The 12,726-nt window shown below is 39.8% G+C and overlaps 1 protein-coding gene across 3 annotated transcripts in view; it reads left to right on the forward strand.

The window, feature by feature from the left end:
- Positions 1–12,726, forward strand: part of TSPAN18 (tetraspanin 18) — a 249,505-nt gene that overhangs the window by 121,068 nt on the left and 115,711 nt on the right. The window lies entirely within an intron of this gene.

Raw genomic sequence — 12,726 nt, forward strand, 5'->3', positions numbered from 1 at the left:
TATTGCTTACAACTGGTAGTTGGTGGCAAACCACAAGAGCTAATTAACACTCAACAAATGTATGTCAGGACATTATTTTCTATCCCCCTTATTCACCTACTCACAATCCTCTAATCTAGGAGAAATAGAACTCTTTCCCCTTTCACAGGGCTGTGGAACTGGAGTCATAGCATCAGAGTTGGAAATAATTCTTTGTGCAGTTTGAGGTGGTAGAAATCTATCAACTCTGACTTCAGAATAAAAACTTATAATATTAAAAGCCTATTATGCTGCACGTTTCTATGTTTATTGTAATAGGAATTCAGGAAAATTGCCTTTTCCCGAAATTTTAATAAAATAAATATATTTTATGTTCTATCAGTCTAGGTAGCCTGATGATTCACATGGCAGTGATGAAATGTTTTACCAATTTAATGTAGTAAATTGGTTGTTATTAATTTTTTAAAAATCCAAAAATGAAGGAGTCAGAGTTGGACAATAGAAAAATAGAAGAGTCAGAGTTGGAGTTGAAGGTTTTGTATACCACTCCACAGCCCTACCTCCTGTGACCCAGGTTTCAGCCCTTTGTGCAACCAGGTAAACTCACTGTCCCTTAGTTGAGGGAAGAATTTCTCTTTTTCTTCCATCCCCAAGAGAGAATCATTGGGCTTGGCTATGTGTAGTGAAGCAGGAGAGATGAGTACAAGGAGCCCTGGTGGCGCAGTGGTTAAATGCCTGTACTGCAGCCACTCACTCACAAACCATAAGGTTGCGGGTACAATATCAGCAAAAGGGCTCAGGATTGACTCAGGCTTGCATCCTTCCAGTGCTGCTAAAATTAGTACCCAGATTGTTGGGGGCAATTAGCTTACACTTTGTAAACCGCTTAGGGAGTGCTTAAGTGCACTGATAAACGGTATAGAAATGTACTTGCTATTGCTGTTTCCCCTTTTTCCCCTGAATGTTAATCTCAGTGATGATCACCTGTCTTTCTCCTGATACTGAAGGGGCACACAACTTGAGTTGGAGATGGGTGGGATGGGCAGAGTCCAGTTTGAAAGTTGTGTGTGGATAGTTGAGAGGAATAGACAGTAACATCATGACCTACATTCTGTTCACACTGATTACATTTCAAAGGTGAATAATTCTTTTATGTGAGACAGGTTGAGAGTTGTTCTTTATTTTGATAAATTCTGTTTTTAAAATAATAATAATAATAATAATAATAATAATAATAATAATAATATTTATTTATATGCTGCTTTTCCAAAACTGATCAAAGCGGTGCACAACAAAGAATGCAAAATACAATAATCAAAAATAACAACACGATATATACATAGCATTAAAACCTGACAATAAAAATTCAGTCACAATTTAAATAAAGGAGGATGCATTGAAAAGTAGGGGGAAAACGTTCTTAATCCTTTTCAAAGTTTTGCCTTTGCCTTCCTCTGAGACTGAGAGAGTGGACTTGCCCATAGTCACCCAGTGAGTTTCCATGACTGAGTGAGAATTTGAACCCTGGTCTCCAAAGTCCAACACTCAAACTATTACACCATGCTATCTCCATGCCTAAAGACACTCTTTATTTAACTGAATTTAATTTTTGCTTACATTTGTGACATTTAAGTTAATCTTAATAATAATAGGCGAGTCCCAATTTTCAGAAAAAGACAGGATGATGATGATGATGATGATGATGATGATGATGATGATGATTTAGTAGAAATGTTATGGTCTTTCATTCTAAATAACACAGGCTGCTTTGTGAGATTTGAGAGAAGATGGGCTAGTAGAGAGAGGGAGAGGAGAAGGAAATAGACAAGCAAAGAATATTGAACAGCTATATATAGACATTTCATAGAAAGAGATGTCCTGAATATGAGAGTTTTTCTGCTCAGCCTTATGGTCAAGCACTGTTGCTCTAAGAAAGAGAGGAAAACTGCAAAAAATTGAGGGCCCACATTTTTTGAACTGGGGGGTGGCATATTGTGCCAAAAATACTAAAATGAACAGAACAAACAAAAACAAATGTGCAAGCAAATTGGCTCGAAGTTTACCCCTGGTTTTGAAAAGCAAGGGTTTTTTTACCTTAAAGAAAAGCTTTATTCTAAATAAGAGAATTCTACAGAAAAAGGAGATCACTTACCTGAAGGACCACTTGTCCTCCAGGCACAGACAAAAAGTATGAGTTACAGAGTAAAATCGTTTCAGCCAAACTAGGACAAGAAATCAAAAGATCCTAATTTCACTGACTGGTACTTTATCCTAATCTTAAACACAGATCAGATGGGATTTGAAGTCCTTGATGTTCTGGATAGCTGCGAGTCTGAATTCTATTGTCAGGTTCCACCAGTTTCCCCATTCCAGAGCCTGGTTAGGACTCCTGGTTAGAAGCCCCTCTTGGGCTGCATCCACACTGGAGAAATAACCTGATTTGGTACTGCTTTAACTGCCCTGGCTCAAGGCTATGGAATTCTGGGAGTTGGAGTTTGTTGTGGGGCCCAGTGCAGAGCTCCCCCCCCCCTTGGGCCACCTGAAGATTATCAAATTTTTTAGGGGACCTCCTTTTTTGGTTTTCCTTTTCCCCCCCCCCCCCCCCCCCCCCGCATATGTTTATTTCAGTTATATGTACATAACAGTATTTGAAACCAAATCAAATTATGGAAAACAAACATACAGTCTTGCAATCTCCATTATGTAACACTTTATCTCTTACTCTTATTTTCCCATATTTCAAAAACCCTCTTCCACTTTTCATCATATTCCTGTACGGATCTTTCATTTCTTGACATAGAAATCCTATCTAATATAGCTAATTCAATTAATTTCACACTCCATTCCTCTGATGTTGGAATAGTTGGGGATCTCCAATATTTGGCATACAACACTCTAGCAGTTGTTATCATGTACAGTAAGATGCTCAACTTGTCTTGCACTAAATTATCAGATATTGCATCTGTTATATTTAGCAAAAATAATTCAGGATTCAATGGTATATTCTTTTTTAGTGTGAGCGCTATATTTTTATGCATCTGTTTCCAGAACTTTTTAACACTGTTGCACTGCCACCAAACATGATACAAAGAACCACCCTTCTGTTTACACTTCCAGCAGTTTGAATTATTATGTTTACCTATTTTTGCAAGTCTGGTTGGGGTCAAGTACCACCTTAAAAACACTTTATAATAATTTATAATGATAATAGATCATTACACATAGTAAAACACAGGTTCTTTTTCCAAACTGTTTCCCAACTGAAAAAAGCAAGTAATTTTTTTTAATATTCAACAATATGACTATTAAACAGGGCACTTCATTCTCTATAAATGTTGAATTACCATTTTTGGGGTCTTCTAGGAGGATATATTTACTTTTGCATAAAACAGTATAGAGGGCAGCCTGGTGTTTCTAGAGTGACTAAGGGCTGCAAAAACAGATTGGGGGTTCTTTTGAGCCCACCATATGAGAATTCCCTCCCCACCAAGAGAATAGAAGAAAAAGGAGCAGGCAACAATTTGCTGATTAAACAGTTGCTGCTGCTGCTGCTGCCGCCACCGATATAGACCTCATGAGCCAGTTAATCAATCTAAAGTTATATACTGTATATTTACAAATAATCAAAACATGGAGAGGGGAAGGATGCTGGAAGAAAAGTAAACCAATTTAACAAAGAAGTATATACTAACCAAGTTCCTACTTGGAAGAAACATTTTCTTTAACATTTTCTTTCCCTTCCATTATAAAAGTAACAGAACAAAATAGCTTCAAAAACTGAGCCAACTTTTGTTTCCTTATGTTAAAGCTTCCATGGATATTATAATAAGGTAGATGTCTTGGCTTCACAGGCAAGCAAAGGGGAATGGCCTCTAAGAAAAAAAATAGTTCCTGTGCAGACAACTCTTTGTGCAATCTGTACAATCTGAAACAAAACGTGGAAGTAGGCACAATGCTGGTTTGGAAGAAGATGATGCAAAATGATTTGGAAGTTTGCAATTAGTGATGCAGAAACTTGTCGAACCTGCCTCTTCTCCTAGAATTATGCTGTCACTTGGGAAGTGCTGTCAATTTCTTTCCTCCTCTTTCCCACCTTTGGGCGCAGGAGGGTGTGAGGATTAATGAGAGTAAACAAATGAGGGGAAAAAATATCCTATTATTCCTACCCTTTGGCAAACCTGGATAATTAGTGGAACCTTTTTCAAGAAATACCATTTGTTTCAGTGTAATTGCAAAATAATTATCTCGTATGGTAGGAGTATTAACTGTGTTGATTGATAACATGCAGGTAATATATGAAACATCTGCTTCAGGAAGACATGTGCCACAACACCATTTTAATTGGTCAGGTCATCATTAATGACCTGCAATTAAGTATATCAAGCTCTGTACTAGATATTATAAATGCTTGTCATACACAGTCTTGTTGATGTGACATGTGGAAAAATATGGATTCTCTGGGGAGACTCTGCCTGGAAGATTGGAATCTTTCATATCTGCCCTTTTCAAAGAACTTGTGATTGGACTTTTGAGCCTTTCTGATTAATTATATAGACTGTGATGCATGTCTAACAGAAATTCTGAAGGAAACACAGGGCAACAGAATGGGAAAAAAGAGCCAGGGAAGAAGATTCACTAAGTTGTCCATTATAGAGGAACTGTTTGAACTAATTCCTGTTCTATCCCTTCATTACTGGATGATCACTCACTGGCAATAGCACCAGCTATGAATTGTATTGGGTCCTAAATATGTAAACAAATTCTTAAGCCCCACAGGAATCTAGAGCTCTAAAGAAGAAATATATTCATAGGAAAATTCTGGCATGGCATGAAGGAGACAAAGGGAAGACAGAGCAGAGCTTGGAAAAGTTCATTTGTGGTGTGGCAACTGCAACTTGCACAGTGCCTAGCCACCATGGCCAATAGCTGGGAAATCCAGTGAAGAAAAAATAAAAGTAAGGCTCCCAAACTTTATTCTGGTTCAGTTATGAAGTGGCATAATTTTTGTATGAATCATTGCTTTTTTGAAGCTCTAGATTGATTTCTTATTTCTGCCACAGAGATGTCCTGTATTCCACTGGGAAGTAACTTACCATATATACTCATGTATAAGCTGAGAAATTTGGGTCAAAAATTGACCTCAAAAACTGAGTTGACTTATACATGGGTAATTATAGTAGGGCCCAAGCCTCTCCCCAGGTGGGCTGCCTCTATAAGGGACAGTCCAGCTGGGGAGAGGATGGGAAAGGCGACCGATCACCCTGCAGCCTCTGCCAAGCTGGGCTCCCTCCCCTAGGGAAAGCCCAGTTGAGAAGAGGCTGGGAAAGGTGTTTGACTGCCTACAGCCTCTCCCAAGCTGGGCTCCCACCACAGGGGAAAGCCCAACTGGGCAGAGGCTGGGAAAGGCAATCGACTGCCTTGCAGCCTCTCCCAAGCTGGGCACCCTCCCTGGGGGAAAGCCCAGCTGGGAAGAGGCTGGGAATGGCAATCAAGTGCCCTAATGCCTCTCCCAAACTGGGCTCCTTCCTTGGAGGAAAGTCCAGCTGGAAAGAGGCTGGGAAAGGCAATTAATCGTCCTGCATCCTCTCCCCAGCTGGGCTCCCTACTTAAGTATGACCCTTGACTTATCCATGGGTCATAAAAAATCCTAAATTTTGGCCCCAAAAGTTGACCTCAATTTATACATGAGGTTGACCTATAGTTGAGTATATATGTAGGGTTGCCATAAGCCAGGACCTCCAAACTGGGACAAATGTAGGACAACATCTTCAAATGTAGGACACTTTTTTAAAAATGGAGGACACCCGAAAAAAATTGATGATTTTTTAAAAATGTTAATATAAATGCATGTTTCTAAGGCATGATCAAAATGGAGGACATTTTGGCATTATTCCTAGACAAAAAAATAAAAATCAAGACAGGGGTATATATATTTAATAATAAAAATAATGAAAAATAATAGTAATCAATAATAAAAATTAATAAAATAAAAAACAAGAAATAATAAAAATTAATAAAGTAAAAACAAGAAATAATAAAAATTAATAAAATAAAAACAAATAAAAAATTAATAAAATAAAACCAAGAAATAATAAAATAAAATAAAATAAAATAAAATAAAATAAGTATTTTATATTTTTAAAAAATAATTTAAAAAACCAAAAAAACCAAGGCAGACCTAATGGCCACTGACTCAGCTTTCCTCCTCCTCCTCTTCCTCTGCCCCTATTCTGCCCTTCAAGGCACCCTTCCTCCGGCTCCTCCCTCCTCCTCCTTCTGCTCCCCCCTCCTCCTCCTTTTCCTCAGGCTGGCACGTGCGTGCGCACGCGGAAGGAAGCAAGGCAGACATGTATGCACGGAGGGAAGTGGGGCAGGCGCGCGCGCTGCCTCTGGCCCTTGTTGAGGCCGGGGCAGTGCGCGCCGAGGAGCCCGTCCCCTTTTGCCAGCTGGCCAAAGCAGGGGATGAGCTCCTGCTTGAGAGCCCCCTGCACGCGTGGGCAGGAAAGCCCTGGCCCTGGCACAGGAAGCATGGTGGTGGCGGCGGCGCAACTGCTGCTGAGGAGGAGGAGGAAGGCGGAGCTGGAGGAGGAGGTGGGTTGGTGCTGCCCATGGTCCCCCACCACTCCAGGAAGAGCAGGAGGAGGTGGGTTGGTGCCGCGGCCAGCCGCATTAGCAGCAGCAGCAATGGCTTGTGAGTAAACTTTTGAAATTACTCATGTTTGCATGCAGGGATGAAATAAGTGTGGCTGACATCCTCCCTACTCAATTTTAGTCCTAGCACACTCAAGCAAATGGCTAAATAGGGCTCATGGCGATGAGATAGTTTTTGAATAATGTGTGTGCACATTATTCAAGGACTATCTCAGTTGAATGGCTGTATAATCAGGGTTTGGAACAAACTTGGATATGTCCCTGGAGTAGAGCTGCTATGTGTCTGAGGGCTTGGAAATATGACCAGTGCAGTCTTTTCGGACAGCCATTACAGCTGAAACAGTCTTTTGGATCATGCTGTACTATTTCCCTGCATGTCTATGTGATAGCAAGGTTAAGAGTCCTGCCGGTTCCAGGAGAGCTTGATAGTGTGGCTCCACTGTCAGTTGCAACACATGTATACCACAGGATGCCACATAATTCAATCCTCATATCCTTCCTTACTGTTTTTATGTTGCTATGATGTAGCTATTATTACAGTGTAGAATTGCAAAACAACACATTTTTAATTGTCATTTAAAATCTGCATGCCTTTGTGAGACAGTGGCCTAAGAATGGGGTTGGGGAAGGTGAAATAAAAAACAGTAATAAAATAATAACCCAGAGAAGGGAATATGAATTTTGTATGGTGTCCTCAGAAATTTACATTTTCCCAAAAGCTAAAAGTTTTAGAAAAGAAAGAGAATCAACTTGAGATGCATTTAAGAAGAGTGCTGAGATTACCATGGACAGCCGAAAAGACAAACAAATGGATCCCAGAACAGATAAAACCTAAATTTACCCTGGAAGCCAGGATGACTAAATTGAGGTTGTTGTATTTTGGACACACCATGTGAAGGAAAGACTCATTAGAAAAAACAATGTTGCTGGGAAAAGTGGACACCTGCAGAAGGAGAGGAAGACCACAAGCCAGATAGCTAGACTCAATCAGGGACACCATGGGCCTGAGCCTGCAGAACCTAAGCAGGGAAGTAGAGGGTGAGGTTCTTGGAGATGGCTCACCACAGTGTCTCCATGAGTTGGTGATGACTCAAGGGCAGCTAAAAATAACAACAAAATTTATGAAACATGGACGGGAAACAGATTCAGATAGTCAAGTGTTATCTATGGTTTTCTTTGAACCGCATGTGTTTTCCTAGTGAAATAAGTTGGTCTTTAAAGCTGGGTCCATTTTTATTAAGTTAGCTCTTGCATCCTGTACTTGAGGTTCAGAGCTATTCGAACTCTTGGGAATAAAAAGAGATGATTTTAGCCAGTTTTGCCTCGTAGTTTATATGCTTTAACAACGGTGGAATGGAGATTGTGACTTTATACAGATCCGAATTTTGGAATTGCTTGGGCAGGTGAAGTTGATATGAAGCAGTTAAATTCCTATGTGAGGCTTGCTTTATTTCTCATTCCATCCTGATAGATAATTCCTTAACTATTCAGGAAGCCTGTGAGATTTTAACTACTTAATTATCTGCTTTTTCTCTCAAAGAAGATATCCTTTTATGGACAAGAGCTATTTTTGATTTGTTCAAGAGACTTTCCTGAGCTTTATATCAAGGATGTGAAGGCCTCAGGGTATAAATGCTGTTGCTGTGTTTGAAAATACCTTTTTGTGTCTTTCAGCCTGCTTATGGAGAATTGCTGGTACTGTGGTTAATTGTCATATGAGGCAAGACTGTGTATGGGCCCTTCTGCTTAACAAGCCTGAAGCCATATAACAGTTGCTGTACTTTCTTTGTTGTTTGGAATTTTACAGCATTGGGAGGAGGACAAAAGACACAAAAGACATAACTTCACAGTCCCTTCAACACTGTTTGGCCTTTCTACATGAATGATATGTGAAGGGGGCAGAACAAAAGTGGGAAATCTTTGGCCAGATGTTTTGGGATGCAACTCTCAGAAGCTTCAATCACCTTTGTAGGGCTCTGTCTTTTGCCCTTTCCCAGTGGTGTGTAACTCTGAACTTTGAAAGACTGTAGTTCTTTCTATTTTCACCACTCACACTTGAGGATGAACATTTGAAGGAAGGAAATAGACCTTACAAACAGAAGATACTTTGGGTCCTGGAACTTTGCCTTATCTGGATGCCACAAAGCAAGGGAGCTTCCATAGGCAAAGCATTTCCACCTCAGGCATCCATGTATGGACAGGGAAGAATGTGTAGAATCCACAAGGTGCCTGATGGCACGACTGCTATCTGAAGCCTACATGCATTACTCATAAGAAGGATCTAGTGTGAAGTGGGCTTTGCTTTGATAACTTTGAATCGGGAAATGATGGTGATAATGTGGAGAAAAGCAGAGAAGGCAAGAGGAGTTGTATACAAACTCTAAATCTTATTCCTGGAAGTGAAACCACTATTGGGCTGCAGTACCTCATTTGGGCTGTTGAAGTGCTATAGAAGTTGCCTGTTTAGCTGGCTTATTAATTATTTTTATTCAGTGCCTGTGAAATAGGTAAAGGTACCTATTTATTTTGTCAAAAAATTATATATCTTCACCTGCTGTCCCTGCCCCATATAGTCTTACTAAACCCAAATTTTTCAGACCACATAAATATTCCTCAGCAGCAGGTATATTTTGCTAAATCTTGCCTTCTTTTACTGAAATCTCTCATCCTTTCCTCTGCAACCTGGAATTGTTTTCTTGCTGTTTGGATTTCCATTAGACCTGCCAGTGTGTGTCCTGCTCTTTCACCAACCTAGTAAACTGCTTCTGTAAATAAATATACATCAATCCTGAGTGTTCTGTTTCCTTAAAATGCACTACTTTAGGAACTAAAATTATTGCTGGTGAATCTATCTCAGTGCCTGTCCAAGCAGTCACTAATTATTAGTGCAATGTCTATAGTTGTATTTTATAGATCCATTTTGTTTACTTAGATTTACAATGTGGTCATTGTAAAATAAGCCAAATCCTCATTCATTTACATTTATTTAGTGCTGTTCATGACTTAACTTCAAATTTAACATTTGTCTCACTCCATTCTATTACCCTTTCCTTGTAAAGATGCATCCAGAATTTATTCCTTCTTACTCATTCATCTTGCTATGCTTAGCTTGTTGGTCAATATGGCCTTGAATGAGGTGTGGTACACATGGCGCTAAAGTGCCGTGCTGAATCCATACTAGCATTAAGGGACCGTACAGCAACTGCACGGTCCCTAACCCTAGTACAGTGCAGTGCTTACATAACAATGGCGGCACCCTGTATACATGTATACTGTATACATTGTTAAGCACTGTGTGGCATCCGCACATTGCCATGCGGAGCTTTCATAACCAGTGTGTCAGTGGCGCACTTGTTGTGCTGCCCCTGCAGCTTTAAAAGAATCTGCTTTTTGTGGGGGGTTTTTTCTCCCCAAGGCACAGTTTGGCAGTTGCGGCTTCCAGGTGGAGGAAAAAACGCAGCCGCCGCTCCAGACAGAATCTGAGGTATATACCAGGCCTGTGTCATGTAAAGAACAGGTGAAGAGGGTGCTATTAAACACACTAGAATGAGAAATGTTCTCTCTGAATCCCATGTATTGAAAAGAAAAATAGAATGGATAAGCAGAACAAAGCAAATGGTATCAAATGACCTTCTCAACATTGTCACAATATTGGGAGACAACAACAGTCTCTGCTCCCACCCCCAAACTGAAGAAAACTTCATGGATGTACTGTATCAGCAAATGTTTGAGGTTTTTTTAACTACACAAGCATGGTCAATTCATTGTTATTAAACTGGATGTCCCTGGTTTGGTCAAGAACCCCTGCTTAACAGCTCCATTTCCATGCAAGGCTGACTGAGCAAGAGGCTAGGATGGCTGACTGACCAGCATTAAAAATTACAAAATGTCACCTTTTATATTTTTACTCAGCTAGCATACATCTTCCTCTTAGTGCCTGCTTTCACTGCACAGACATTCCATTAGTGACCCTAATTGCAATAGTGCATCAGCTAAAAGAGCCATAGGCTATGGACAATTTTATGTAAAAAGCATTGTTCCTTCTTTGATGAAAAGAAAAAATGTCTACTGTCACTCATTCCCCCTCCCTCCCAAATCAGAAAGAATTTGTATTTATCCATAGCCATTGTTATCAATGTTGTATGTTCCTACCTCTCTCCAAATTGGTATTAATACCCACCATATCCATGGATTTTTTATCCACAGATTCAAGCATCCACGGCTTGAAAATATTTTTAAAATATTTAAATTCCAAAAAGCAAGGCTTGATTTTGCCAGTTTATATAAGGTACACCATTTTACTATTCTGTTCTGTTTAATGGGACTTGAGCATCCACAAATTTTGGTATTGAAGGTGGGTCCTGGAACCAAACTCCAGTGGATATCAAGGGCCCACTGTATATTCTGGGCTCATGAAACACACTCAATGTGTTTGCAATTCCAGAAAGGCATTAACTTTTCATTGTGTATTAATCCCAAGATTTTATTAGAGAGGTACTCAGGGGCATCGTCTGAAGATATTCACATTTTTCTTGCCCTGCCAGTGCATCATCTTGTGTTTTTCTATCCACAAAGCTTGTAATATGTTATGTGAGGACTGGGGTTTTTGCATGAAGGCTGCATTTCACAGTGGCTGATTACTCTTTTGAAGGAGCTTCTTACTCTCACCTCTTTCATCTAAATGCTTAGATCATGATATCTATTCACTAGGACTGAATTTGAGATAACTATGCATTGGACCTAAAGCCTGTAAGCACAGGCAGGATAATAGAGGCCAGCCCATGGTATCTCACCCATGTTTCCTGCTCATTCCTGCCCCCAAGTAGGCACAGCGATGGGTGGGTGTCCACATGCCCACCTTCTGTGGAGTTGCCATCACTGCATGCCCCCTTATGTGCTGCCACCACTGCATTCCCTCTGAAAGCCTCCACCACAATTTCATCCACATGGCCAGGCACCCCATTCCAATGTCACAGGCCATGGCTGAGGCTTTCAGAGGAAATGTGGTGGCAGTCGCAGGTAAAGGAGCATTTCGCCAAGCAGCCTGTTAAAAACAGCCAGTTGAAAAAGACTGCACTAAGGGCCTTTTGAGCTGGGGTCCAACTGGAACTGCTGGATCAGCCTCCAGCTGGCTGATCCCAGCCTGAGGCTATTTGCCTTACAGGACAATGCCAGACCAGGGGGAATATGGGCCCATGCGTACAGCCCCATAGTCTTCATGTAAACAATCTTGAATAGAACTAGCCTGGTTTCTTGTATGAATAAAGTGAAAGAAAAATAGAAACTTGCCTCTTGCAGATATAATTGTATAGTTTATGTGGACCGAATTACTAATTTTTTTTAGTATGTTTATTGTATATAAACTCAGTTCATTGCAAATCAGTGTGCTTTAATCATTGTTGCAATTAGGCAGCATATGTATTCATTTTAGGAGTTATATATGCATTTCAAAATGGGAAAGTCAACAATTTATATTTATTTTTATTCAAATGTGTAAATCCAGTCTTTTACTCAATTATTTCTAAAGCAGCTTGTTTCCCATTAAAATGTGTTGGTAAAACCTTGTTTCTTTGGACAACAATAGGGGCCAAAGTGTACTTTCTGTCAGTTTTATGTTGAACAGTGGCAACCTGAATACTTTTCTGGCTTCTAATTCTCTAATTCTGCCTGAGAATTAAGTTCTATTAGAGGGTCCCTCCTTTGCATCCCACCAGTAGGAGGAAATACATTGCAGGAGGATGTGGGAGAGGACCTTCACAGTTGTGACATCCCATGTGTGGAATTGCCTCTCCCCAGAGGCCTGATTGGTGCCAAAACTGGGAGCATTTCAGTGCAAAGTCAAAATTTAAAGCCTTCAGGTCTCATCCTATCCAGCCTGTGCATGGCTTATGGTTATATTTTTAAAAATGGTTTTAACTAGTTTTAAATTGATAAGCTATTTAATATATTTTAGTCTTTTAAAATTATTGTTAATATTTATTGTTTTAAATTGATTTTATTGTAAACTGCCCTGAGATCTTCAACTATAGGGAGGAAGGGAGGGAAATAAATAAATAAATAAATAAATAAATAAATAAATAAATAAATAAATAAATA

Source organism: Sceloporus undulatus, chromosome 1, assembly GCF_019175285.1.
Source record: "Sceloporus undulatus isolate JIND9_A2432 ecotype Alabama chromosome 1, SceUnd_v1.1, whole genome shotgun sequence".
Taxonomy (NCBI): Eukaryota; Metazoa; Chordata; class Lepidosauria; order Squamata; family Phrynosomatidae; genus Sceloporus; species Sceloporus undulatus.